Source organism: Sus scrofa, chromosome 14 (genome assembly GCF_054392235.1).
Source record: "Sus scrofa isolate SSC_HxYL_T2T_F1_AM1 chromosome 14, Sscrofa_HxYL_maternal_Yorkshire_Landrace_v2.0, whole genome shotgun sequence".
Classification (NCBI taxonomy): Eukaryota; Metazoa; Chordata; class Mammalia; order Artiodactyla; family Suidae; genus Sus; species Sus scrofa.
The window spans coordinates 95,618,079-95,641,039 of record NC_139396.1 but is presented as its reverse complement, the minus strand read 5'-3'; the positions used below and the strand labels follow the sequence as shown (position 1 = coordinate 95,641,039).

The 22,961-nt window shown below is 50.1% G+C and overlaps 1 protein-coding gene across 20 annotated transcripts in view; it reads right to left on the bottom strand.

Moving 5' to 3' along the window:
• PALD1 (phosphatase domain containing paladin 1) overlaps positions 1-22,961 on the bottom strand; it is a 151,835-nt gene that overhangs the window by 95,164 nt on the left and 33,710 nt on the right. The gene's annotated exons all lie outside the window — the stretch shown is intronic.

The window sequence follows — 22,961 nt, the reverse complement described above, 5'->3', positions numbered from 1 at the left end:
TAGGGCGCTAAGTGGCTGGGTCCTGGCACACGGAGGGCAGGGAGAAGTGGAGGCTGTCACCGAGCGAGAGGCAGAGGGAAAGTCAGCAGAGGATTTGAAGGATTTAGATGAGGTGAAGGATTTGGATGGGAACGGGAGGCAAAAGGACATTCTGGCTGTGAATGTCACCAACAGAGGCCAAGCGAGTCCAGACTGGGCAGGTTCTCAGCAAACCAAGGATACAAAGAAAGCGCCAGCGCCTGATCTCTACATCAATAATCTGAACATCGTCAACAACACCCCAACAGCAAAGCTTCTGCCCGACATCTGGCAGCTGGGCATCCTAGTGGACTCACAACTCCCCCTGCAGGGCTTGCTCCTGGGGAGGGTTAAGGACGTGTGCAGACTGGGCTGTAAGGGTGTTTTGGTGGTAGCAGTGTTGTTGATAGTATCCAAACACTGGAAACAACCTGCAACAGGGGATTTGTTGAATACATTACAGGACATCTCTAAGGTGCAATGTTAGCCTGAAAAATACCACACTGACTGACATGGAAGGGTATCTAGGCAACAGGAATGGAAGGACAAGGATGCAAACCAAGTACAGCCATTTCATTTTATTTTATTGTATTTTGCTTCTCAGGGCCATACCCATGGCATATGGAGGTTCCCAGGCTAGGGGTCCAACTGGAGCTACAGCTGCCAACCTGTAGCAGCAACTCCAGATCTTAGCCTCGTCTGCGACCTACACCACAGCTCACGGCAACGTTGGATCCTTAACCCACTGAGCAAGGCCAGGGATCGAACCAGGCTTCCTAGTCGGATTCATTTCCGCTGCGCCACAATGGGAACGTCTATGGTCCCATTTCAATACATGGATTTTAATACACGAATGTGTATCAGGAGAAAAGCCTGGGAGGATACCCATCAAGATGCTAACCTGAGTCATCCCCTGGCGATGAGATTAGAGACCATTTTAATTCTCTCCTTTCTCCTTATTTGCATTTTCTACAATTTTTTTCCTCTGATCACTGGGTAATAAAACCTACTTAAGACAAATAATAGAGTGGCTGAGGAAACAGGCCAGGAGAGCTGCTAAGAGCTGGAAGAGGATGTGGGAAGACTGGCTCAGGGGTCTGAGAACCAGGGCCACTGGGAAAGGAAGGGGCTGAGAATTCCACACTTTCTGGGAATTCAGCAGCAGCGGGCTCCACATGGCACTGATGGTCCAGGATCAGGAGAGGGAGGGAGCGACCTGCCCCGCCAGCCCCTATCCCCGCCTGGACCCTGAGCTGGCTCCACTCCGCAGAAGCAGAGTCCTTCCCTGAAGATCCCCACCCCCTTCCAAGCTGCCCTCAGCCATCCACACTCACCCCCACCCCTGACCCCACTCTCACCCCTGCCCTCTCATAAGCAGCAGCAGCACCTCAAGAAGCCAATGGTGGGGTCAGGGGTCACCATGAAGCCTAGGCAGCAGGTAGGTCTGAAGGCTGAGCTCACAGTGCCCTCTCGCCCCAGACCCCAAATCAAGAGTTCCTGGTCCTGAGGCAAGTGCTTCCCATGCCTCCCGAACACACTGACTGCACTCGGGCTCCCTGTCCCCGGGGCCACCTGGACAGCTCCCTATCATTCCAGTCCTCCCTGCTGGAAGGAGCTTCCCCCTCCCTCTCCCATCTGGAAAGGGCTGTCTGCGGCCCAGCCTTGTCAGCTTGACAACTCCCAGCAGCCGGGGGACGGCTCGGCTAAGACGCGCGCCTTGGGTTTATAAGAGTCTCATCACGGCTCTCCACACCCAGGCTCGCTCTCGCTCGCTCGCTCGCTCGCTCTCTTTCTCTCTCCTTCTCTCTCCTTGGTGGAAGATGGAAGGAATGAACCTCTGTTCCCAAACAGAAACAGAGGCGCTCAGAGCGGCTAAGGGGCTCCATAGTGGATCCCCAGCTGACCATCAGCAGGGCCAGAACCTTCTCTCCACTTCGCCTGCCGGGGTGGACCCCCAGCATGGCTCACCAGCGTTCCCCAGACCCCTCTCAGCAGTCTGGGCCAAGGAGGCGTGGGTGGGAACAGCCGCCTCCAAGAAGAGGGGCACAGCGACAGTCACTGAAGGAGGGGGTGATGGACATGGGAAGGGCCTGTGGGAGGCAACAGCTGGCTACAGCTGCCAGGCCAAGGCTGGGCCCTGCTAGAACGGGGCTGGGCCTGACACCTCCCACTCCCCTCCCCCACAGCTCCAGCTCTGGCCGTCCTCTGCTCTCTCGGGCTCCACAGGCAATGGCAGTCCCAGCTAATCCCCGTAAGGACAGCTGGAAAATACAGATGTGCACAGCTGCAGGCTGCAGCAATGAGAGAAGGACCGTATCCTCTGAAAGTTGACCTATTTCCCAAATGTCTAAAGGCGGGTGAAACCCCAGGCTTCCCAGGCTTCTCAGTCGGTAGCTCTGCCCCTGAAACCTCCCAAGCCCTTCTGAAGTGAGCCTTGCCAACAAAGGGGGCTCCATCCTGCTGGACATCCTGCTGGGCAATTTACTTTTCCTCTCTGGGCCTCCGTGTCCCCAGCCATAAAATGACAGTGACAGATGGGATGGTCTGAAAGCCCTTTCCATCTAGCCAAGTGGATCTGGCTACTAAGATTGGCAGTCTGACCATCTGTGACCAGGGCCGGGGTGAGCAAGGGCAGGGATGTGGGTGGGGGCCCTAGTGTTCAAACCTCTGCAATGGGGAGGGTGGGGGAGAGACTGGGATGAGCCCAAAGAGTAAGTGGAGTGGCGGGGAGGTGGCTATGAGCCAGGATGATTTGCAAACAATTATGCCTATTTCCCTAACTTCTAACTAAAACCTAGCATTTTCTTCAATCATGAATGAAGGCCAGAGTTCCCACTGTGGCTCAGCAAGTTAGGAACCCAACTAGTATCCCTGAGGATGCAGGTTCAATCCCTAGCCCTGCCCAATGGATTAAGGATCTGTCATTGCCATGGCTGTGGTATAGGCCAGCAGCTGCAGCTACAATTTGACCCTAGCATGGGAACCTCCAAGATGCCATAGACCCTAAAAAGTGAAAGGAAAAAAAGAAAAAGAAAAAAAAAAAAAAAAAAAGGAAGGCCAGCCCTGTCATGTCACGGAGTCTGGGACATGGCCACCACTGAGCTCAGAGACATTTTCTCATCACACGGCAGCTGGGCAGGTTCTGGAAACGGGGCAGGCACTCAGCACGCCCTTCACATCACTGTAATCAGACCTTAGCTCCTTGCTCCCAGACCGCAGATGACAGGACTGCACAACTCTGGACAACTCTGTGCCTGGTGGTCTCGGGGCCCCACATCGGATCCCAGGTTCTCACGGCTGCATCTCACTCAACAAGTGTGAAGAACACAACAATCCAAGAGGCAAACCTAGCCTCACCTTAGGAAGCCAGCTGTAGGGAAGCTGCCATGCAAAGTGGGGTTCTCAACACCTGGGACAATCAAACTAATTGCCATCGCTCCGAGTCCATCATGCTAGGCAGTGTCCTCAAAGGCATGCCCCAGCTGAATGTCTCCATCAAAGCTGAGCAACACCAGCCCTTTCTCTGGAGTGTCTTTTTTTTTTTTTTTTTTTGTCTTTTTGCCATTTCTTGGGCCGCTCCCACAGCATATGGAGGTTCCCAGGCTAGGGGTCGAATCGGAGCTGTAGCCACTGGCCTACGCCAGAGCCACAGCAACGCAGGAACCGAGCCGCATCTGCGACCTACATACACCACAGTTCACGGCAACGCCGGATCCTTAACCCACTGAGCAAGGCCAGGGATCGAACCCCCAACCTCATGGTTCCTAGTCGGATTCATTAACCACTGAGCCATGACGGGAACTCCACCCTGGTGTGTCTTTAAAAATAAAATTTAAGAGTTTCCATCGTGGCTCAGCAGAAATGAATCTGAATAGCATCCATGTGGACGCAGGTCCGATCCCTGGCCTTGCTCAGCGGGTTAAGGATCCAGCGTTGCTGTGAGCTGTGGTGTAGGTTGCAGATGCAGCTCAGATCTGACATTGCTGTGGCTGTGGTGTAGGCCACTAGCTGCAAGCTCCCATGCGACCCCTAGTCTGCGAACTTGCATATGCCGCAGGTGCGGCCCTAAAAAGACAAAAAATAAAATAAAAAATATAAAAATAAAATGTAACCTTAACTTACTTAATGGATTATTTCATGGACTCAGGAGCAGATATTACAACTATACCAATTTTGGTTTAGTATATTGACAGCCCTCTCAATAAAATGTACTTCCTCTGTAACACCATATACTTAGTTTTGTCTCTTTAAAAAACCCCTTCTCTGAGAAGGGATTGATGAGCTTCTGCCATATTGCTAGAGGGGCTCTTGGTAAATCAGAAAAGGGAACCATTGGAGTTCGCATGGTGGCGCAGCGGGTCAAGAATCCGACTGCAGTGACTTGTGTAACTACAGAGGTACAGGTGTGATTCCCAGCCCAGCACAGTGTGTTAAGGACCCAGTATTGCTGCAGCTGTGGCTCAGATTCGACCCCTGGCCTGGAATTCCTATATGCTAGATGCAGCCGAAAAAGGAAAAAAAAGGTAACCCTTGCTTTAAGGGAAGACCATTCCTGCCCCAAATACAGGTGCTGGGTGCTTTACAATATCCAGTTTCCACCCCCCCGCCACCTACAACCTTGAAAGGTCCAGGCTTCACTGTGTCCATTTTCACAGTGAAGGACAGCTGGTCTTTGGTAGGTGGCAGCATCAGCTGGCCTCCCTGCCTCTTCACAGCTGACCCTGACAGCGAGAGCACCCCACACACGCTCCCTCGCTCCACACGAGGACGTGCCATCCTCCTGACCCTTGGCAAGTATATGGCAGTTGGTCCTGAGAGAAAATAAACCGCCCTTGGGAATCCTTGGCAGAGAAGTAGTCTCATTTCTCCAAAAAGAATCAAACTTCAGGAGTTCCCATCGTGGCACGGTGGAAACAAATCCGACGAGGAACCATGAGGTTGTGGGGGTTGTGGGTTCAATCCCTGGCCTCACTCAGTAGATTAAGGATCCAGCGTTGCCGTGAGCTGTGGTGTAGGTAGCTGCGGCTCGGATCCTGCGTGGCTGTGGCTGTGGTGTAGGCCAGCAGCTGTAGCTCCAATCTGAACCCCTAGCCTGGGAACCTCCATATGCCATGAGTGTAGCCCTAAAAAGCCAAAAAAAAAAAGGAAAGAAAAGAAAAGAATCAAACTTCAGGAGCTGGACTATTAGCTCCAACTCCTCAACTGACTGCCTGACTCTATAGCATAAACACCCAGCCTGCCGAAGCAGTGAGCCCCTTGTCAATGGCAGTATTCAAGCCAAGGGGTCACGGCAGACAACCATTCTGGGTCCTAGAATAGGGGATGACCCACAAGAGGTTCAAAGCTGATTTCTAAGGCCCCAGCTCTAAACATCTCAGGAGCCCAAGTCCATTTCTTTTCATATGGTTCTTGGTAGAAGTGAAACGTCAGCATCCCTGTCTCAGTTTCCCCATCTCTAATACAAAGCTCACAGTACTCACCCCCCCAATTCTTTTGTGTGTGTGTCTTTTTTTGCTTTTTTAGGGCCACACCTGGGGCATATGGAGGTTCCCAGGCTAGGGGTCTAATCGGAGCTGTAGCCACCAGCCTACACCACAGCCACAGCAAGACTGGCAGCGACCTACACCACAGGTCAGGGCAACGACGGATCCTCAACCCACTGAGCGAGGCCAGGGATCAAACCCACAACCTCATGGTTCCTAGTCGGATTCATTAACCACTGAGCCACAACAGGAACTCCAAATTGTATCCTTAAAATGGGTGATTTTTTTCATATGAAGTTTGCCTAAATAGATCTTAAAAACAAGAGGAGGAGTTCCCTGGTGGCCTGGCAGTTAAAGACTCGGCATTGCCACTGCTTTGGCTCAGGTTCAGTCCTTGGCCTGGGAATTTCTGCATGCCATGGGCGAGGCCAAAACATTTAAAAATTTAAAAATAAAAACAAGAGGAGTTCGCCCCTCTCATCACACCTTCCTCCCTAGCTCCACAAGCTACCTCCCTGGACCTCAGTTGTCACATCTCTGAAATGGGGACAACAGCAGTACTTCCCCTGTGGGGTTGAGTGAAGGTTAAATACCACAGTTGACCCTTGAACAACTCGGGGGTTAGGAACGCTGACCCTCCAACAGTCTAAAATCTATATATAAAAATAAAATCAAATCTATATATAACTTTACAGCCATACCCACAGCTCTGCATACAAGAATTCAAGCAACCACAGATCATGTAATATTGCAATGGGTACCTAATGAAAGGTATTCATGTGTAAGTGGCCCTGTACAGTTGACACCTGTGTTGTTCGGGGGTCCACTGTACACATATATAAAGTCCTCAGAACAGGGCCTGGTCAGTGAGTGTTCCACAAAAACCAGCCAGTACCACGCCCTGCAGAAGTGGGGGCACTGATCAATCAGATTCTGGAGCTGGGCTGGCAATATATTCACCACCAACTGCACGTGGGTGCTGAGCCCTTTCAGTGTGCCTGTTCCACAATGGGATGTGCTGCACGGATAAAATGCGCACTGGCAGAGTTCTCTGGTGGCTCAGCAGGTTAAGGATCCAGTGTTGTCACTGCTGTGACACAGGTTCAATCCCTGGCCCAGGAACTTCCACATGCCAGGGATGCAGCCTACATAAATAAATACATGAAAATGCACACTGGATTTTGACAACTTAGTGTAAAAAGAGAAACATCTCAGGAGCAACTTATTATGCTGATAATGTGTTAAAAGGATAATATTTTGATATATTGGGTTAAATAATATATGGACTCAAATTTAGTTCAACTATTTCTCTTTACTTTTTAATATGGCTATTTAACATGACGCATGATGAAACTAACACAACATTGTAAACCAACTTTACTTCAGTTAAAGGACATGTGGCTCACTTTATACAGGTTTCCCCCATTTTTCAAAAGCCTGTGTGGAGTTCCCATCATGGCTCAGTGGTTAATGAATCTGACTAGGAACCATGAGGTTGCAGGTTCAATCCCTGGCCTTGCTCAGTGGGTTAGGGATCCGGCATTGCCCTGAGCTGTGGTGTAGGTCGCAGACTTGGCTCGGATCTGGTGTTGCTGTGGCATAGGTCAGCAGCTATAGCTCTGATTGGACCCCTAGCCTGGGAACCTCCATATGCCAAGGGAGCAGCCCTAGAAAAGGCAAAAAGACAAAAAAAAAAAAAAAGCACGCCTGTGTAACTCTATTTGCTTTAACAAAAGACATACATTAGCAACTCTTCACTAACAGAAAGGAACCTAGAAAGGACTTTACTTTTACCAAAGCAAAATGAAAAGCAAAAACAGTGTTGAGAGTTTGTTCTGCAGGAACCTAAGTTATGGAGAAAATTCACCTCCAGCAGCGGGAGCAGCCCCGCCAAGCTCCTTTCCAGGAACCACACTCAGATCTCAGCATCCAGCCCCAGAGCTCTGACCTGTGTGGGTGAGCATCTGTGCTTTATCTAACTTATGTTGTGCACTGTTAGCAAGAGGTGCCCTAAGGTAACTGCTTCTCTGCTCTATGCCCGTTTCGGCTCACAAAGCTTTCGTAGACTCACTCAACTTTCAGACAGCAGGGGAAGCTGTGCTCCCGTCGGACAGCACGGCCGAGTCTCAAGTCCGCTGTGGTCCTTGAGGGACCCCCTCAGTCAGCTCTGGGTCCTTAGAGTTGAGCCCAATGCCTGTTGCAGGTGAGAACTTAACCTTCTGTTGGAGGCATGAAGAAGCCCCAGGTAAGCAGTGCTAGCATTCTCAATACAGATAGAAAAGTGAGGGCCCCCAGTGTCCTTATACCTGGTTGGGGATACCGTGGTTTCAACTCTATGTGAAGCGCGGTCTCTGGGGGCCAGAATTTTCCCATCTCTACCACATATTAGTTGCATAGCACATGGCTTCACTTCTCTGTATTCCTAACTATAAACTGAGGACCGTAACTGTACCTCCCTAATTGGATCACACAGGAATGAAACAAGTGAACGTGTGTTTAAGACAACACCCACCCAGCCCAACACCCCGCAACAGCACCATCGGTATCACCACAGGCCCCGCCCTCCCTGCACAGGCTCCCCGCCTTCTCCACATCCCCTCCTTGCAACCACTGGTACCAGATCTAAACCTTCCGAGCCAGGACCAGGGCCACGCCCAGATGCTGCCTATAAAAAGAATGTTTGAGGAGTTCCCTGGTGCCTCAGAGGGTTAACGACCTGGCATTGGCACTGCTGTGGTGTGTGGGTTTGATCCCTGGCCCAGGAACTCCCACAGGCTGCAGGCACAGGAGAGAAAAAAAAAGGAATGCTGTGGAGGAATAAGAGTGCTTAGCCACTCCTGGCTCACATCCTGGGCAAAGAGCAGGGCAGAGAGGCGCTGGGCCACAGCAGCAGCCCTGCTCTGGTAACACACAATTATAATTTTCCCCGTGTCGCTCTGTCCAGTAAGCCACCTAGGGAGGTTTCGGTCTGCTCCTGGCCTTAATCAAGACTGGAGGGCCCAGCTCTACTCAGGGGCCTTGGGCAAGTCCCCTGCCTGCTCTCAAACCACACTCATAGATGAACCATTTGCACCCCTAGTTGGCCCAGCTGCTCTGCCATCACTGGCCCCTGGCCCCTAAGGAGACGACTACATGGCCTCTAGGAGTCTCTCCTTCCCTCTTTCCCCCCAACAATCCACCCTCCATGCAGCAGCCAGAAGGATCTCGAAAGCTCTAAATCACTTCACTGGCCCTGCTTAGCTGTTTGCTCCCTGTCAAGTGGGAGTCATAAACCCTGTCTCGCCTCTGGAGGTTAAGGGCTGTTGACAGTAGCAGAGACAGAAAAACCACAAAGACACAAAAAAGCCCAGCAGGCTGTAGGAACAGAATAGTTATCATGGGAACACAGACGACCCCAGGCAGGGGGCACTCAGGCAGGGGTCATGTCATTTCCTTCCATCACACTATCACATGCAAACCTCTAACCTGGCAGACAGGCCACCCCACCCCATCCCACCCCCGCCACAATGCCCCATGTCCTCCTCCTTCCAGCATGTCAGGCCCTCTCCTCATCATGAAAGCTTCACACCCACCACCCTTCCGCCTGGAATGCTCTCCGGCTCATCCATGTGGCTGCCCCTTCCTGTAGCCTTAGCTCAAATGTCCCTCCTCAGAAGCCCCTCTGAGGCCCTGGTGATGCTGTCTACCCACACCACCCTCCCTCAGTCCTTCTCCAGCTTATGACTCCCTTTCATTTCTCCATCACCTCACGGACGGGATTCTGTGTGTAGCAGCAGTTTCCCTGACTTCCCAAGAGCAGGCTGGTACCTAATTTGTCCAGGCCATGGCCCCAGCACCAGACGTCTCCTGGGCCCCAGCAGATGCTCAGGAAATATTTCTGAGCTGAACAGCATCTGCAGTTTTCAGGACTCACAGAGGAGCGCCAGGCACCAAGCAGCACATCTCGCACCCCACCCGCCTGGTCTGCCCTTCTCCCCCACCCTTCCACACTCCACTCATCCTTAGAAATTAAAGCCCAGCTCCACCAGGAAGCTCTACCAGACAACACGCCCACCTTCCTTCTCAACTCCCATAGCCTATTGTGAGCATCGCAAAATGAGACACTCCATTCCCTTCTGCTGCACACTGTTCCCAGAAGGGCCCAACTTATGTCCTTCCCGACTCTGCCCAGCTGCCTGGCTCAGAGAAGGAGACAGACACATAACTGCTGACAGAATAATAAATCAGTGCCATCCCTTCACCTTCCCACCCTGCCTGGCGCTTTACTGATGGGACCAAGGACAGCTCTCAACAAGTTGGCACAAAACATTTAAGACATTCAAATATTATATTCATTCCTGAGCTGAGGGACCAAATGTGGTATTTCTTTTTTGCTTATCCATCACTTCTAAATTTCCTACAATGGAAGTTCCCACTGTGGCTCCACGGGTTAAGGACCTTACATTGTGTCTGTGAGGATGCGGGTTCAATGCCTGGCCTCCCTCAGTGGGTTAAGGATCCAGTGTTGTCGTGAGCTATGGTGTAGGTTGCAGATGTGGCTCGGATCTGGCGTTGCTGTGGCTGTGGCGTAGGCCAGCAGCTACAGCTCCGATTCGACCCCTAGCCTGGGAACCTCCATATGCTGAGGGTGTGGCCCTAGAAATGGCAAAAAGAAAAAAAAAAAAAAAAGATCTAGTGTTGCCAAGAGTTGAAGCATAAGTGGCAGATGTGGCTTGGATCTGGCGTTACTGCGGCTGTGGCATAGGCCAGCAACTGCAGCTCCCATTTGACCCCTAGCCTGGGAACTTCCATATACAGCTGGTGCAGCTGTAAAAAGATTGTAAAAATTAAATAAATATCCTACAACGGAAATGGTAACTTTGGGAATGTTAAAAAATCAAATTAAAAAATAAAAAGTAGTTCTTTGGGCGTTTCCACTATGGCGCGACAGGATCAGCAGCCTCTCTGGAGCACTGGGATGTAGGTGAAGGATCTGGCATTGCCGCAGCTGTGGCATAGGCTGCAACTGCGGCTCAGATCTGATCCCTGGCCTGGGAACTTCCACATGCTGGGGGGGGGGGGGAGGGGGCAAAAAAATTAAAAAATTCTTTGTAAAGTTTCAAAGTTGGATAAAGGCCACAGATCCTCACCCAGGCCATCCCCAGCCCACCCAGCCCCAGGTTCCCCAGGCTCCCTCAGCTCCATGCCTTTGCCGCCTGAGTGACCTCTGCCTGTTGTCGTCTGTGTTCCCATGATAGGCTTTTTTGTGTCTTTGTGGTTTTTCTGTCTCTGCTACTGACAACAGTTCTCAAGGGAGGTAAGACAGGGTTTACAAACTCCCTCCTGACAGAGAGGAAACAGCTAAGCAGGGCCAACAATGTGGAGGTCCCCAGGTTCCACAGCATGACAGAGGCAGAGTCCTGGTTTCTGCTGCGTGGCCCGTCACCTCACATCTCTGAGGGTCACCCAGACCTGTCCCTTCACAGCCTCTGCCCTTCAGCCTCCTTCTCATTAAAACTAGGATAAGGTCAATTTAAAAAAAATAATAATAATGGAATCTGAAATCCCAGGTGACCTTTGCCCGCTAAATTGTTTCCAAAACGTTTTTGGTTTTTTAAACTTGGAAAAAAAAAAAAAAAAGAGTTTAAAAGTTAAAAACAGGCGTTCCTGTCTTGACGCAGTGGTTAACGAATCTGACTAGGAACCATGAGGTTGCAGGTTCAATCCCTGGCCTTGCTCAGTGGGTTAAGGAGCCAGCGTTGCTGTGAGCTGTGGTGTAGGTCACAGACGCAGCTCAGATCCTGTGTTGCTGTGGCTCTGGTGTAGGCTGGTGGCTACAGCTCCAATTAGACCCCTAGCCTGGGAACCTCCATATGCCGAGGGAGCGGCCCTAGAAATGGTAAAAAGACCCAAAAATTAATTAATTAATTAATTAAAAGTTAAAAACAGAAGGTAGAGGAGTCCTCGCTGTGGTGCAACAGGACTGGCAGCATCTTGGGAGCGCTGGGATGCAGGTTCGATCCCCGACCCAGCACAGTAGATTAAGAATCTGCAGCTGCAGTTTAGGTCAAGACTGCAGCTAGGATCTGACCCCTGGCCTAGGAACTCCACATGCCATGGGGCGGCCAGAAAGGAAAAAAAACAAAAAACAGGAGGAGGAGGCGGAATGTTTGGAAATACTGCCCGGTGTCCAGCAGGTGGGCTGCCTTGGTGAAGTGGGCCTGCGGATACTGGCAAGCCTTGTCAGAAGGTCTGAGTTCTGGCAGGGAGATGGATGTCATCATTGTCACACATTGAGATGATACCTCAAGGTGGCCTGGAGGTGGGACAAAAGTGGGCAGCGTGACTGGGCAGCTGGCTGAGGAGCTGTGGTAAGAGGGGGCCAGCAGCAGAGCAGGGGGTTGGGGGGGTCCCTCTGTAGATGGACCCCTGGTCTGGGAGAGGCTGCAGGTGGAGCAGCAGGCCCCTGTCCTCAGGGAGGGGCGAACGCATCCCCTTTTGGCTCACCTGACAGGTGAGGAGCAAAGAAGGGGCTATGGCCTGCTCTGCAGTCAGCAAAGATCCTGGCGATTGTCACCAGATGCTCCAGTAGGGAACTCCTAATTTGGGGCCCTCTGGAAGGAAAAGGGCCCTTTCCAGCACCCCTAGTTGCCTGCATGCAGGCCTTAGAGAGCCCCCCACCTCTGGAGGTCCCCATGGTGGGTCAGCTGTGCCTGACAGGAAGCTCAGTCTGCATGGGATCTTGGATTGGGGACGGGCAGGCGACTATAATGGACATTTTGAGGACAAATCAGGAAACTTGAACCCAGACTGTCTGTTGGATAAATGAGGTAACTTCTTTGGTGTGATAATGACAGTGGAGATACCGAGGGCAATATCCTTGTTCTCAGAAGATACAGGCTGAAGTGTTCAGAGATGAAGCATCTTGATGTCTGTGACTTTCATGCGGTTGGGGGATGGGGTGAATGGAGCAACCGGTGAGGAGGGACCTGCATGTACTGTACCCACCTTTCAACTTGTAAGTTGGAAATTTTTCAAAATTAAAAAAACTGGTATTGAAAACATTTTTTAAATTAAAAAAAATAATAATAATGTTAAGCTATCTTACGAGAAGCTACTTTTCCACAGAGTCCCCGGTTCTCCTTTCCCCCCAAACTGAAAACTCCAACAGGCCACCTCATCTGGAGGGAGAACCTTTTTTGTTTGGTTGGTTGGTTGGTTTTTAGGGCTGCAAGCCACGGCATATGGAAGTTCCCAGGCTAGGGGTCGAATCAGAGCTTCCGTTGCCGGCCTGCAACACGGGATCCAAGCCACATTTGTGACCTACACCACAGCTCACGGCAACGCCAGATCCTTAACCCACTGAGCAAGGCCAGGCATCGAACCCACAATCCCATGGTTCCTAGTCAGGTTCGTTTCCACTGCGCCACGACGGGAACTCGTGGAGGGAGAACATCTGGAGTCCACATGTGCCAAGTGCTCAAGCCTCATAGTTTTGGTACTTCCCACTCTCATTAGCTGCCAGTACCTGAAAATCAAGAGATTTCATTTAAAGCTCCAGATCTCTGCAGAACCCAACAAGAGACAACAATGGGGCACATAGGCGATGCCTAGAGCGGCCCTGCACCCTCCAGACTCAGCTACCCCAGAGACTGGGTGGGGGGAGCACTCCTGTGGAGCCCCATCCTGGGGAAGCCCCACCATCACTGCATCCAGGCCACATGTTCCTGGTGCTGGCAGCTCTTTCTCTCTTCTGAGCCTCCGAGTCCCCCTGCCTCCTGAGCCCTGTCTGTCAGTGAGGGAGTCCTCTCCTCAGGCCCCACAGCCCAGGCACAGGCCACACTTTCTCAGTGACGACGTCAAATCCTTAACCACTAGGTCACCAGAGAGCTCCACAGGCCACATCTTCTCAACCCGCCCCAACCCTCTGAGAAAAGAGTGGTCCACCCCCCCCCCATTCTGACCATGCCACCAGGCTCCCTCGAAAACCTCTCACCCTTCTGGGCCTGGGGCATGTGGCTTTCTGGTCCCAAGGCAGGACTGGCCCCCTCCTGAGAAATCTCCCTGGGTAAGGCTACTGCCCCCAATGCAATGACCCCACTTCTCAGCCTGGGAACATCCTCCGGTTTGATCAAAATGCCTGCAAAGCCTTCTCCACCTCCCCCAAACCCCTGTGTTAAAGAAATCAGATGAGGGTCAGGGACAGCTGAGCACGCGGCTGCCCAGAGCCAAGACTATGCTCCCCATCCCCCCTGCAGCTTCGAGGGGCCAGGGGACTAATTCTAGCTGAACGGAACATAAGGGGCAGTGTCCCTTGGCAAGTTCCAATCCTTCCCCAGGAGCCCCCCTTCCTCCACGCTGCTGCCTGGAACACAGACGTGATGCCCGAGGTTTCAGGGCCATTTGGAGCCACAAGTGCGTGGAACCGCAGCCTAGGAACCAGTGGAGCAGGACTGCTACACCAGGCCTGCACCGCAAAGCTCTGGGCTTGGATAGGACAGAGAAATAAACTTCCATCTTGCGTAGACCGCCGTTACGTGGCTTTTCCTATTACTCACAGCCAAATCTGATCCTGACTAATTAGAACTAATTAACAAGAGTGACTAACACTCCGATACGTTTAGGGTTGGCCCTCAATGACCGCACACCGCAAGGCACAATTTCCTTCCTCCCCTTTTTGCAGGAAAGCATGGGGTTCTGCGCTGGTCTGGCTCGAACAGGGCAACGCCAGGATCCCGTGAGACCAGTCCACATGGGGGGCCACGGAAGCTCAGAGAATACAAAAGACACTGTCCCCGGCCCACAGGGTAGCTGAGGAGACTCACATGCATCACAGCACCATGACTGATAGATAGTCGGTGTGGTACAGGACCTTTCCCTAAGCCAGCTGCAGGAAGCCAGAAAGTTTCAAGCTGCTAAATGTTCGTTCCCCACTATCGGTGGAAGCTGGGGCTCTATTCCTCCAAAAAGGCAGAGAGACCACAAGAGTCTCCCCATCTGGAGTCTCTCATCCCTCTCAGGGCCCTTCAGAGCAGGGGGAACTCCCTGGCAAACAAGAAAGTATTATCTGGCTGGGAGGGACCCTGCCTGTAGGTTCTTTCAGGGACAAGCAGGAGGGGAGGGTTGAAATCCCCAGGGGGGCAACAGTCAACTCAGAGAAGGACATTCATTCTGTGCCTAAAAGAGCCTGAAGCTCTGTCCACCTCGGATTGGGAGGACAAGGAGGGTGGAGTACTAGGGGGAGGTCTTGGGCAGAGAGGGGTTAAGAGTGCCTGGACACGTTCGGAGTTCCCACTGTGGCTCCGGGGTAACGAACCTAATTAGTATCCATGAGGATGCGGGTTTGATTCCTGGACTGGGTCAGTGGTTAAGGATCTGGCGTTGCCAAGAGCCGTGGTGTAGGTTGCAGACGTGGCTCAGATCTGGCGTGGCTGTGGCTGTGGCGTAGGCCGGGGGCTACAGCTCCGATTGGACCCCTAGCCTGGGAACCTCCATATGCCATGGGTTCAGCCCTAAAAAGCAAATAAAAAAAAATAAAGATAAAAATAAAAAGTACCTGAACACACTCACAGGCTTAGGGATATTGCTCCAAAAAGCTGGGAATTTGGGCATTTCAAGGTCAGCAGAAACCTAGATTCCTGAAACCCCTACCAACACTCTCCTGGCTGCTTCCAGGGACCAGGGCTCAAAGAGCCAGTGGGAATTTAGGCCTGAACCCCACTTCTGACCTCCAGCAACACTGTAGGGACCGGAAGTATCATTTTAAGGAGCTGGGAAGAACCACAACCCAATTCAGAATTCTGTCCCCATCCCTCCCACTCCTGCGGCCTCCAGTCTTAACTCCCTGGCCTGGCACTTCAAGACCCCCATTCCCCACCCTCACTGTCCCCTCTTTACCCTCCCCACACCCTGCATTCCAACCCCTGGTCCCAGCTGCCCTGTGACATGGAGCAGGAAAAGCCCCAGGCAACGGTCCCCTCCAGCGCAGGCTCTCTGAAAGGCCTGAAGTTCAGCGCACCCCTCTCTGGCCAAACTTGGTTTCTGCCTAGAAAGCGAGCCAGCTAGACGAGATGGGTCGTTTTCAGACATTTTAGCAGCTTGACCGTTTGTGCAAAATCAATCTTTCAAGAAAGTCCAATGTGCAAAACAGCCACAAGCAGAGCTGCTGCGCCAGCTGCCAGCTCAGGAGGGGAGCTGCAGTGCCTCCTGCCCCCAGACCCACCGTGGGGCCGCTCCTAGGAGGGAAGCAGCTCCAGAGCTGCCAGCCAGAGAGAGAGGCTTAAGGCCCTTCACTGCTCAGTCCTCCCAGGACACATCTAGCTCTTCCTGCCTCCACACGTCGGCCCTCCCTGGCCGCTCAACCAGGAAGGCATTCCCACTCTTGCCCCTTCACCCCATCCATCAACGTCCCGTGGAAACATCCCCTTCCCCTCCAAGCCTTCCAGCACACAGCCTGTACCCCACCTGGCCCTGGCCCTGAGCCCACCGGCCTGGTGTTTGGTAAGACACGTCATCTCCCAACTCTGGATCTGATGCTCCTTTGGGACCCCCACAGGGTTGAACCCACAATAGGTATAGGTTCCAAACGTCATTTTGCTAAACAATTTTTACATGCACGCTCTCATTTCGGCTTCAAGAACAACCCTACGAGAAACGCAGAAGCAGAAGCTATTGTGCCATTTAACAGATGGAACGACTGAGGCTCAGAGAATTCCCTACATGACATAACATCAGAGCCAGGCCTCTGGTTCCACAGCCTGGGCCCTTTCTACTGCATCATCCACCTGTTACTCCCCCCTTCTCCTGAAGCCACCCTCACTTTCTCCATGGACGCCGGGAAGCTTAACCCAGGGACGTGGCAGAAGGCAGAGAGCAAGCCCGTCCCAGGGAAGAGTGAACCTTTCAGGGCCACAGCCTCTTACACACCCCCAGCAGCCAGATGCCTGGGGTGGGTAACAATGGAGCTAAAAATAGGGCAGGAGGCTGAGTGGCCAGCTGCAGGAAACATCTGCCTCAGCTGCAGAACAAACACAAAGGAAGTCAGCATGTTGCAAGGCTCCCCCTAATCCCCACCTCCCCCACCCCCCCACCTCTCCCACCCCCACCACCCACCGGGCCAGGGGAGAGCTGGGGAAGAAGGCTGGAGAGGGAAGGCGGATAGAACTTTCAGGTCTGGGCAGGGGCTCAGACCAGCCCACCACCTGCCCTGGGCCTCACCCCCCCACCCCCGCCAACACACACACACATACACACGCGTGCAGACACGGTACAGGGTCTAAAACCTTGGGCACTAAAATGTTCTTAGAGTCATCGCTGCCTTTGAAACTCTAGTCTATTCCTCTCGTTTTACAGATGAGGAGACAAAGGTCCAGAGTAGACCAGAGACCTGCCCACAGTCGCAGAGACAGTGGGCAGCAGGGCCAAGACCAAGGGCCTCTTACCCCTCTCCCTGCATCTCCCTGCTCATCTGCTTTGCTTTATGAAGCATGTCCACCCATTGCCAGGGAAGACCCTGACCAGAAAGAGCTCTCCTGCTTCAAAGAATAAAGCACAAGGTCAAAAGTGTTCTCAGGACAGTACTAAGACATCACTGCCTCCGTCATGAGGCGCAAAGGCCAAGGTCAGCAAAACTGCCTGAGGCTCAGCAGGAAGCATGGCAGTGGCCCCAAATTGGGCTCATCACTCACAGTGACAAAATTCACCAGTGTTACTTCAGAGTCCTTGATGCAGCAGTGAAACTGACAAATTTCACTGACTCTCAGCCCTTGTGCACACATGCTGTGTGTGAAGACCTGGGAAGAGCACATGGGCTGGTTACTAGAACACAACAGGTGTCTGCAGCTGTCCTGAGCAGTCGTCTGAACCAGCCTCTTTGGCTATGGAGCACTTTTACCTGAAAGCACAGCTGGCAAACAAAGGTCGGTTATTCAGAATTGGGGACAGGCAGACATTTCCTCAAAAAGGAACAAAGTGAAGGAGTTCCCACTGTGGCACAGTGGGTTAAGAACCCAGTTGTAGCAGCTCATCTCTCTGTAGAAGTATAGATTCAATCCCTGGCTTGGCGTAGTGGGTTAAAGGATCCGGCATGTCTGCAGCTGTGGCTCGGATTCCATCCCTGGCCCAAGAATGCCCATATGCCATGTGTGCAGCCATAAAGTTTTCTTAAATTTAAAAAAAAAAAAAAAAAAGTGAGCCTGTCTCTTCAAGGAAAACAACTGATAGACTTGGTGCTGGTGATAAAGTTTGAACTTTTAGGGGAAAAATCAGAACTCTGGAAAATTTGCATCAGCCACTATGAATTTGATGGCTTCTCAAAACATTAAGCTTCAGTGAGGATATGGTTGATGATGTTAACATGTGCAATTTTTGGTTAGGATGAAATGAAACATGCCCACATTTGGAAGATCTGTGCAACTCAGCAAACCAATATTTTCCCAATGACTGATACACACAACCTGGGGCAAAGAGCCATTCATAGAGCAAGAGAGTCCAACAAAAGGGACCCCCCCACACACTGTTGGTGGGAATGTAATTTAGTACAACACTATGAAGAAAAGTATGAAGGTTCCTTAGAAAACTAAATAACTACCATACGACCCAGCAATCCCACTCCTGGGCATATATCCAGAGAAAACCATAATTCAAAAAGATAGGAGTTCCCACTGTGGTGCAGTAAATTAAGGGTCTGGTGTTGCCACAGCTGTGGCACAAATTCAATCTCTGGCCCCCAGAACTTCCATATGCTGCAGGTGCAGCCAAAAAAACTTTAGGAAAAAAAAGATACATGCACCACAGTGTTCCCTGCAGCACTATTCAACAACCAAGACATAGAAGCAACCTAAATGTCCATTAAAGAGATGAACGGATCAAGATGTGGTACATATATACAATGGAATAGTACTCAGCCATGAAAAAGAACAAAATAATGCCATTCACAACAATCTGGATGGACCTAGATATTTTCATACAAAGTCAGTCAGACAGACAAAGACAAATATCATATGATATCACTTATACGTAGAATCTAAACAGACTTGCATATTTCGAAATCAAACTTATGGTTACCAAAGGGGAAACAGGGAAAGAGGGGTGAATTGGGAGGTTGAGACGGACATAGATACACCACTACGTGTGGAATAAATACCTAACATGGATGTGCTATATAGCACAGGGAAATCTACTCAAGGTTCTGTGATAAACAATATAGGAAAGAATCTGAAGAGGAATGGATATACGTATATGCATGGCTGATTCGCTTTGCTGTACACGTGACAAGACCACAACAGTTTAAATCAACAATATGCCAATAAAATTTTTAAAAAGAGAGTCCAACGAACTTTCATGTAACAAAATACGAAAAGGTCATTAATATGTTTTCAGATTCCATATTCCCTTTAAGAAACTCTCATTTGTTGAACATTTACATAGTATCAAAGGAAAATATCCAGAGGCTAACGAAACACTCCTCCCCTTTCCAACAACTTATCTGTGTGAAACTGGATTTTCTTCCTATACTTCAGTTGAAACAACATATCCCAACAGATTGAATGCAAGAGCAGATCTGAGACTCCAGCTCTCTTCTATTAAACCAGACATTAAAGAGATTTGCAAGGCAGCAAAACACTGCCACTCTTCCCACTATATTTTTTGTTTTGGAAAACTATTATTGTTCAGAAAAAAAATTATATGTTAACATATAAGGGGTTTGCTATTATTATTTTTAAGTGAATGTATAAATACATTTTTTAAATATACTGTTTCAATTTCTAATATGGTAAATATCAATTTATGTATATTATCCACATAAACAAAAGCTCTTTGCGGTCTTCAATTTAATTTTTTAATTTTTTTTTTTTTTGCCATTTCTTGGGCCGCTCCCACGGCATATGGAGGTTCCCTGGCTAGGGGTCGAATGAGAGCTGTAGCCACCGGCCTACACTAGAGCCACAGCAACTCAGGATCTGAGCCACGTCTGCGAACTACACCACAGCTCATGGCAACGCCAGATCCTTAACCCACTGAGCAAGGCCAGGGATTGAACCTGCAACCTCATGGTTCCTAGTTGGATTTGTTAACCACTGAACCACTTAACCCCTGAGCCACAACGGGAACTCCCACGGTCTTCAATTTTTAAGAAGGAGTATTGAGAATAAAAGGTTTGCAAATAGCTGTGATTTAACCCCCACCCTATCCTTTTGGTCACTATGTCTTAGCATTACTCCCATTTTGCAGGTACAGAAACTGAGGCATGAGAATCTGAGTAACCTGCTCAAGGCTGGTGGCTGAAAGCCTCCAAGTGCATGCTCTTAACCTCTAATCTGTCCCTCACCTAACATCAAGCTTCGGAAAGAACTACAGAAGGATGAACAATGACACGCTACAGAGGGAACCAAAGAAGCAAAAAAGAGATAAGTAAATATTTATATATCCTTGGGGCAGAAAAGGACTTTCTGTGCAAAACACTAGAGAGGACACAGTTAAATATCAATAATCACACTACATCAAAAAATGGTCAGCTTTTCACAAGGAACTATAATATCCTATGATAAATCATACTGGAAAAGAATACTATATATATATATATACACATATACATATATGAGTTCCCTGGTGGTCTAATAGTTAAGGAATTGGCATTGTCACTGCTGTGGCTCGGGTCACTGCTATGGTTCAGGTTTGATCCCTGGTCCAGGAACTACTTCATGCTGTGGGTACAGCCAAAAACAAAATAAAACAAAACAAAAAGAAAATACGTATGTATAAATGAGTCACTCTGCTGTACAGCAGAATTTAATACAACACGTAAATCAACTATATGTCATAAAAAATTTTCTTTAATTTTTTTGGCCATACCGACGGCATAAGGAAGTTCCCGAGCCAGGGACTGAACCCAAGCCACAGCACTGACCCAGGCCACTGTAGCAACAATGCCAGATCCCTAACCCACTGTGCCATAAGGCAACTCCCCTAAAAATTTTTTTAATAGTCAGCTTTAACCAACACAGAAACCACAAACTTAAAAGACAAATGACAACTTGGATAAAAGACATCTGCAACATATTTTTATTGTTTATCATATTCAATATGGAGGGGTTTTCTCCCACATGAGAAAACAAGTATGTCTTGAGAGTAAACATACCAAAAATAAAAATCCAACAGAGAAGAGATGCAAATTGCCAATAAATGTGAGAAAAGATGTTCACCCTAACTTGTAATTTTAAAACTGGGAACAAGGAGTTCCTGCATGGCTCAGTGGTTACAAGCCAGTCTAGTATCCATGAGGACACAGGTTCGATCCCTGGCCCCGCTCAGTGAGTTAAGGATCCGGCGTTGCCATGAGCTGCGGTGTAGGCCAGTAGCGGCAGCTCCGATTCAGCCCCTAGCCTGGGAATTTCCATATGCCATGGGTGCGGCCCTAAAAAGCAAAACAAAATAAAAAATAAAAACTGGGAACAATGAGATGCCACACATTGCCTTTCACAGTATCAAAGGTACAGCAGGATGAAAACACCTGGTCTCCACATGGTAGCAGGAATTGGCTCCCTCCTAAGCGCCTGGCAGGATGTAACTTATTAGCACAGCTCCCTGGAGGACAATCTGGCAAAAATTCTAAAATACTGGAAGTTCCTGTTATGGCTCAGGGGTAACAAGCCTAACTAGTTCCATGAGGATTCAGGTTCGATCCTTAGCCTCCTTTATAGTGGGTTAAAGGATCTAGCGTTGCCATGAGCTGTGGTGTAGGTCGCAGACTTGGCTCGGACCCTGCGTTGCTGTGGCTGTGGCATAGGCCAGCAGCTGTAGCTCCAATTTGACGCATCGCCTGGGAACTTCCATATGCTGAAGGTACAGCCCTAAAAAGCAAAAAAAAAAAAATTCTAAAGTACCTTAAAAATGTGCCACCCTTCAACTCAGCAATTCTTCAATTGAGTGAAAGGAAAGAATCAAAGATATGACTACAAAGGTGTTCGGTACAGATTTGTTTATATTAGTCAAAGACTGGAAATCTTTTTTACATCAGTAGAGTTCAAAGTCCAACATATCATCACATTGTCATTAAACTGGATGGAGCATCAGGTGACTGTCACTAACAGAATGTGGAGCCAAAGAAGCCAACATAAGCAAATACCATATGACTCCATTTATCTAAAACTCAACGTCAGGCCAAACTAGTGTAAGGTGCTGGAAGTCAGGCAAGAAGTCACATCTGGAGCAGGAAGGAGAGGTTGGTGATGGGGCACAGGGTCTAGGGGCTGGAGGAATCCTACTCCTTGACCTGGTGAGGCTCTGAAGGCTGTGCTCACTTTGTACAGTCATCAAGCTGAACACTGGTGATGTGTGTTCAACCTCAAAGGAGCTGTTTACTGACAGAGGAAAGTGCCTACTGCATTTGTTCAGTTGTGGCGGGGGAGAGACACTAAAGAGTAATTTAGGAGTTCCCGTCGTGGCGCAGTGGTTAACGAATCCGACTAGGAACCATGAGGTTGCGGGTTCGATCCCTGGCCTCATGCAGTGGGTTAAGGATCCGGCGTTGCCGTGAGCTGTGGTGTAGGTTGCAGACGCGGCTCGGATCCTGCGTTGCTGTGGCTCTGGCGTAGGCCAGCAGCTACAGCTCCGATTCGACCCCTAGCCTGGGAACCTCCATATGCCACGAGAGCTGCCGAAGAAATGGCAAAAAAGACCAAAAAAAAAAAAAAAAAAAAAAAAAAAAAAAAAAAATCCTGCTAAAGAGTAATTTAGAGTTTTGTCCCATTAAAAAGAAGAGAGGGCTCCTATGTACAAACACACACAATCACGCTTACACACACACCACCAACACCTGGAAGGACAAGTCTCCAAATATTAGTGGAAAACTGTGGCTATCACTGGGAAGTAGGATCACAGGTGATTTTTCTAATCTTCCTACATATCTTATTTTCTCTGATTTTCCTATATGAACATAGACTATTTATAGAAAGGGGGGGGGAAGAACTATACAGTACGTACACCGCACCGAGGCCAAGACCCATGGTTCTGTATCGACTGCCCAAGGAGAGTCTGACCCTGCGGGAGAAGATGAGAGGCGTGACAATGTCCCCAAGTTGCCCTCCCCCGAAAAGAAACCAGGATGCTGGAGTCAGAAAATCCTGGGCACACTCCCAGCACCATCCCCCACCAGAGACCCAGGTCAGTTCCTGAACCTCCAATGAGCCTCAGGGTCCCTGCAGTGGAGAGGGTTTAACAAGGTCAAGGACTTCCCTGGCAGATGGGATTTGTTCTCAAGGCAGATCTGACACACAGGTGCCCCCAGGTTCCACGGAAGAAGAAAACGAGGCTCAGGGAGACTGAGTGATCTCCTCACCTTATGCGGCAGCCCTGCGACCCCAGGGGGAGCCCAGAGAGGCCCCACAATGGGAGTGTGGCCCAGAGGCCTGACCCCGGGAAGTGCCCTGCCCTCCCTGGGCCTCAGTGCCCTCAGAATAAAGGGCGTAGGCTGGGCACTGA